General features: G+C 35.1%; 2 long non-coding RNA genes across 5 annotated transcripts; both read right to left on the bottom strand.

The window, feature by feature from the left end:
* Positions 1 to 559: 559 nt before the first annotated feature.
* LOC125595068 lies at positions 560 to 2,102 on the bottom strand. Of its 2 annotated transcripts, none has more exons than XR_007330079.1 (5): positions 1,889 to 2,102; positions 1,643 to 1,807; positions 1,043 to 1,186; positions 706 to 898; positions 560 to 617 (listed from the first exon to the last, which is right to left on the bottom strand). It is a non-coding gene; the product is annotated as an uncharacterized LOC125595068 (long non-coding RNA). The 2 variants fall into 2 exon arrangements; XR_007330080.1 differs by having other exon boundaries at positions 733 to 898.
* A 1,551-nt stretch (positions 2,103 to 3,653) lies between these two features.
* Positions 3,654 to 5,396, bottom strand: LOC125595069. 3 transcript variants are annotated; one of them, XR_007330082.1, is made up of 5 exons: positions 5,281 to 5,396; positions 5,043 to 5,194; positions 4,411 to 4,479; positions 4,206 to 4,322; positions 3,654 to 4,074 (listed from the first exon to the last, which is right to left on the bottom strand). It is a non-coding gene; the product is annotated as an uncharacterized LOC125595069 (long non-coding RNA). The 3 variants fall into 3 exon arrangements; XR_007330083.1 differs by having other exon boundaries at positions 5,052 to 5,194; XR_007330081.1 differs by having other exon boundaries at positions 4,411 to 5,194.
* Positions 5,397 to 5,982: the final 586 nt, after the last annotated feature.

The following is a 5,982-nucleotide window of genomic DNA, read 5'->3' as shown; positions in this document are numbered from 1 at the left end:
AACATATTTAATTAACATTAAAATTTGTTCTCCATATTCTTACGGGATGGCCTAGGTTGTAAGCGAAAGGGTTTTAATTTTTATATTGTTTCCCATTTCCACATGAGTTTTTTGCTGTTGTGCCCATTTCCACCTTTTCTTTGTGGTTTTTTTCCGTTTTAAATCTGCTCACTTCCTCAAAAAACCTTTTTTTCTGCAAAAAACTTCCTGTCTTTTTTTTACAAATTCTCATCGACATAAAAGTATCCTCCTCTTTCCCTTGTCCTAACTCAAAGCTTCAAAAGGTCCATCATTCTACAAGAAGATAATTGCATTAGCATGACCCTAGTCAGGAATAAATCCAGTTGTCGAAAGAGACATTACTTGATTCAGGAACAGTCACAGAACCAAAAGAATTTTTTTTTGCAAAATTCTTACCTCATAAGTCTTCTCAAAATCATAGATATTGTCTTTCTCATCAATAGAGAGCTCAGTTGTAGTCTGATTGAAAATCTGTGAACGCTCCAACGCACGGGCATGGCGGTGAGCTACATGATCTTCAGCTAATTGTACATTGTTGTATTTCATCATAGCTTGATATGCAGACTTCTTTTCACATAAGCAACTTCCGCCAAGCCCTTTACCATAAACACACGCCGGCAAAGAACAGATAAACCAGAGGGAGAAAAAAAAAGAAAACAGAAGTTAAGATGTTGTTTTCGGTACAAATCCATTCTGGTGAAGTCGTCTCACTGTGAAATTGATAAAAATAGCTTTGACGGTGATGAATCTGCGGTAAGGAGTGATCAAGAACCCATAAAATATGATAACGGCGATTAGGGTGAACACGTTGTTTGCAGCTGATGGAGATCCGTCGCAGCAGACTCGAAAGCTAGCTGGTTGTTCTTGAAAACAAATACTGCAACATATCAATGTCCTACACATCTCAATATGACTCTCCAAATAAACATAACGCAAAATAAACAACAACGATCCATGGAAAACTTATTTAGAAGGTGATAAAGCAAATCCACGAACATATAATTTCCAAGTCACTACTTACATTTATAGAATTGTCCACGGAACCAGAAAAGAGTCTGCTAGCTCCAACATATAAAAAAAAACTCTACAGGTGTGGTCCGTAAGTGACGCAGCCGGATGAAAACGTAGTGGCAGTATTGTATCTCCAAGCCAAAGTAAAGCCATCCTGCACATAGAGAATGATATATCCCTATAACAACTTGTTACTTACCTAAACCCAATAGACCTGTGAAATTCTATAACACAGACGTATTTTCCATTCAAGAAGATAATCTATGATAATATAAAAAGAGAAAAAAAAGATGAAGGATACGCATGACGCTAAAGCACAATTCTACTCGGTTTAAGAAATATATTATACAATCAGTTAAACAAATTTTATGTACTCATATTCACCTGAAAATAGATTTTGTGAAGAGGATGTTTACCAGCTTTGAAAGAAGGTTTTGCCATTTTAATTTGGAGATTGAGTCATCGTAATTACAGATAAGAGTCTTCTTTCAAAATCTTTTCAATTTTTCATCTCTACAATCTTCTATGCGTTTCTCTCAGTGATGCTCGCGCATCAAGCTCTGATAAGATAGATTACAAGAGATAGAGGATAGAGAGTAAAAGGTTTTACCTTGAGATGATCATGGGCGTTGGAGGGAGTTCGTTGAAAGAATTAGCTGAAGTAGATATACGAATTTCATCTCCGATAAAGAATACCCACAAATATAATTTAGCTGAGACATGAAGGAAACGGGTTTAAGATTGACGCCTTCGGTTAAGTTTTCGTGAGATTCACCTGCAATCGGAATCAAATTTAGTCAAAGGCAAGAAACAAAAGGGTGAAGCAGGTCGAATCAGATGTCAAGTAAACCATCACCTGAGACGCAGCGGCGAAGCCAGAGACGCAGCGGCAGATGAGCCATCTGCATATGGAGTAGATCTGATTTGTCGTCCATCGAAGCCTCTTCTCCTCCTCTGCTTATGAACACAGCCGTTTCCACGTTCTTCGTTGCAGGCTTGCAGCCGTAGGGTTAGATGAGGCCAAAATGTTAAAGTTTAATGAAACACTGCAGTTTTCTTATTAGACACGTGTCAAAATGCCATGAAACGAGTTATCTATGTGGCACCCTACGTGGACACTCTACCAGAGAAGGAAACCCTTCTTTATACTCCCTCCGGATACGAATGTAAGATGTTCTATATTTTTATCTTGTATACAAATGTATGATGTTTTGAGATATAATTAATGTATTTATTTTAAAATTTAAATATAAATTAAAAAGTAAAATTATGAGTGGTGAAACTTTATTGATATAATCAAAAAGTAACAACTAAAATATTGTATTTATTGTTTCTTAATATGTGTGTAAAACCTTAAACATCTTATATTTAAATCCAGAGGGAGTATATATATACTAGGGTAAACCCGCCCTACGGGCGGGCGGGTGAGTAAGTGAAGAAACCATAGAATACATATTTAGAGTAAGTGAAGAAACAATATAATACATATTTATTTTATGTACATTTAAAATACTCACACTAAGTTTAGAGCGTTCACTATTTTTTTTGTTTTTTTTAAATCACAGGTTTGTCTAATTTATAAGCTGATTTTTTTAGTGGATGGTTATATATTATGTTTGAGCAATTATTTTATAAATTATTTACTTTTATATGATATTTAAATATTGAGAATCACAGATGGTTGACTAAATTGCATAAACCATGCTTAGTTACGATTCAGAATCTGAATAAAATAATAAATTTTTATTAAGAGAGTTTCATTTATTTATTTGCTTTTATTTATTTCTTATCGAATTATTATATATTTCTGTATTCATTTAGACTTTACTGCTATTTACTTTAATCTTCAATATTATAATTGAATTAGGTTCGTTCATTGAACTTCGTTAAATATTTAAATTAATTTTTAGTGGATGGGTTATATATTATGTTTGAACAATTTCTTATATATGATATTTAAATATTGAGAATCAAAGATGGTTGACTAAATTGTGTAGTACCATGCTTAGTTATGATTCTCTGAATAAAACAATAATTTTTTATTAAGAGAGTTTCGTTTATTTATTTGATTTTATTTATTTCTTATCGAATTGTTGTTTATTGCGGTAATCATTTAGACTTTACTGCTATTTACTTCAATCTTCACTGTTACAATTGAATTCGGTTTGTTTATTTTAATTTTAATTCCCTATTTTTTTTTTGATGTCTCCCTATTTTTCTTTTGACCTTTTCACCTTTAGACAAAAACATTCTTGGTTAAATTTAAAAAATTACATCTGTTTATTGTAATAGTGGTGTTTATTGTTGCTATATATATTTTTGACTGATTCCACTATAATACCAAAACAGTACGAAACCAAAATCTGGTTAACCAAAAAGTTTCATAATCACAACATAAATACTAAAGTTACCAGGTATACCAATTATACTTTACCTACCTAAAATCAGAACTGGTTATTTAAAAAGTTGCAAGACAACTACATTATTCAGTGAATGGTAAAAACTTAGCAACCGGAAATGGAATTGGGAATTTTTGGCCAGCTTCATTGTCTCCATAGTTGGAGTGATCAGGACCCCTTGTAATATAAGATAGTAGATACAATAATAAATAGAAAAAGCTGAAAAACCAATTTCTTCCCTTGTAAGTGTCATATCATTAACCAAAAAAATTGTTTGTCTAGCTTCACCTGTAATTTTAGAAAAAAAAATTGGGCCTCACTGATACAACCCGACTAATGGCATAGGAAAGATAATCATTTAAGCAAAGTTGACGTTTGTACACGAATAAAAAGATTACACATTGCAAAAAATGATTGTATTATCTCTCTGATCTTGACCCAAAGTGGACAAACCTCTGAGTTCTGGTCTCTCTCTCACTGGTATTGCTATGGATTTTCTTGCAAGCTCGATTTTGCTTTTGATCCTTACGGGAACAGTGGTTAGTTACACGTGTGAATCTCGGCCCCGTCGTTCATAAGCGGAGACGATTCTGACCATTGATTTCGATTGGAGATCTGGTCTTCACTCCAAGGTCCAAAGTCTCTAAGTCGTAAATTAGTTGTTTTGGTTTCAGTGAAATTGATCAAGCTATTGTTTTATATCCAACAAACTACATAGGCTCTTCTTACGGTTTGTCATATTGTAGATAGTGTTCAAAGGTTTGTTATTCTAACCTGCTTGTGCGTCGTTAATCTCTGGCTCTGTCTCCTCTCACTCGATAATCATGGATCTCGCTCCTTCTTCTCCAGCTGATCTCTCACCGTCACCACCTCCTGAGCACCTATCGACGACTACTCTCCGACAATAGGAACAAAACAAATAAAAATTCTTCAGCTAATAGAAATGAATGAAGAATGTGGAGGTTTAAGGAATCAATACCTGAGAATATGTCTACGTTTTGTAACTCTATTTGAAGTAGGGGTGGTGGTTGATGATCTTCAAGCTTCCCTGGTTAAACATAATAAGGAACTACATATACATGATATGAAACTTAAAAAGAAGAATTTTAAAATAAACTAACTAAAAGCAAACAAACTAAACCATTGATTAGATATATAATATCAACTCATTCTCATAGAGAATGGACGTTGGCAATAAATTAACGGGAAGGACTTCAGAAGAGGCTTCTTCAGAAGAACAATAGCTTTCTCAGAATTGTTGATACCATGCAAATCAGGTCCCACAGTATCAACTATCAAGCATAACCTAAAGAACCCAAAAAGAACTCTCAACACACATATGCAAAAGACACATTCACCACCGACTTAGAAACACGCCGGTAAACTCTGAAACCACCGGCAAATAAAAATGCTTCAAGCTAGCCAATGAAATAGCCTTTAAATCAAGGAATTCCTTAAATAAAAGCTACCAGCATCACGAAATACCTAACGTGACACATCGATAAAAGAAAAGCATACCTATGATAGATCGACCAATTGAAACCAATAGAGAAGAACAGAGAGAGATGGTCAGAAAGGCCTACTTTATGCAGAAACCTCCGTCCAACTCACCATTAATACCTTTCCTCATTATCATCAAAGGCTTTCTCTTTATTCTTAACCGCTTTCATCCTCTTTCTCTCCTCCATCGCCGCCGCTTTCTTCCTCCTACTGCGCCGCACTCCTTTTCGACGATTATCTTCCGCCGTGAAGTCTCGGGCTTCCTGCGAGAGCTCACAGGTGAGACGACTTTCCATTGTGCTCTACAAAAGTTTTTAGAGTTTATATGATGTGAAGAATCAAGACTCACCTATTTATATATGTAGTTTCACCGACTGGAAGCTAGGTGGGAGCTGAAGAATCATGGAAGGAGTGGGGGAGATGAAGTTAAGGAAAACTTTAATGACATTGATTGAATCCGGTTTGTTCCGTTAAGTTGCTGATTTTCCATTGCAAGAGAGAAGAAATCCTATCGGTTCGACACTACAACGGCTTACGCCGGAGATTGACCAGAAAAAGTCGTCCTCCTTAACCTAATTGAAATTCCGTTGTCGCAAGAATGGCCACGACCTTAAAAAGGTTGACAAAGCGAAGGGCCAAAAAAAGCCCATGGCACGACACAAAGCCCAACTCGTGTCCCTTTCGTTTTAATGAAACGCAGCGGAGAGAGAGGCATGGACACGTGTCGCAAGCAGAGACTTCGACTTTCCTAGCTGGATGCTGAGCTGGATGGCCTAGGAGGGATTCAAACCCTTTTATATATATAAAGATATAGATAGATAGATTGTTTCGTTGGACTTCGTCAGAAAGTTGTGAAAATACAATAAATAAGGACAAAACATAGGTACGATGAATCGTTAAATTCACCACATCTTTTACCACCAATTAAAATGCCACCTAGAAAATTAATAAAAAAATATTAAATATTATTTAGAAAATTTAAAATAGTTGAAAAAGAATGATGCCTAGCAAAACCTAAATCCTAAATTATAAACCGTAAATCTAAATCAAA

The sequence above is a fragment of the Brassica napus genome (assembly GCF_020379485.1).
Source record: "Brassica napus cultivar Da-Ae chromosome C9 unlocalized genomic scaffold, Da-Ae chrC09_Random_23, whole genome shotgun sequence".
Lineage (NCBI taxonomy): Eukaryota > Viridiplantae > Streptophyta > Magnoliopsida > Brassicales > Brassicaceae > Brassica > Brassica napus.
The sequence above is the reverse complement of the archived record's forward strand: the minus strand, read 5'-3'. Positions and strand labels throughout refer to the sequence as shown.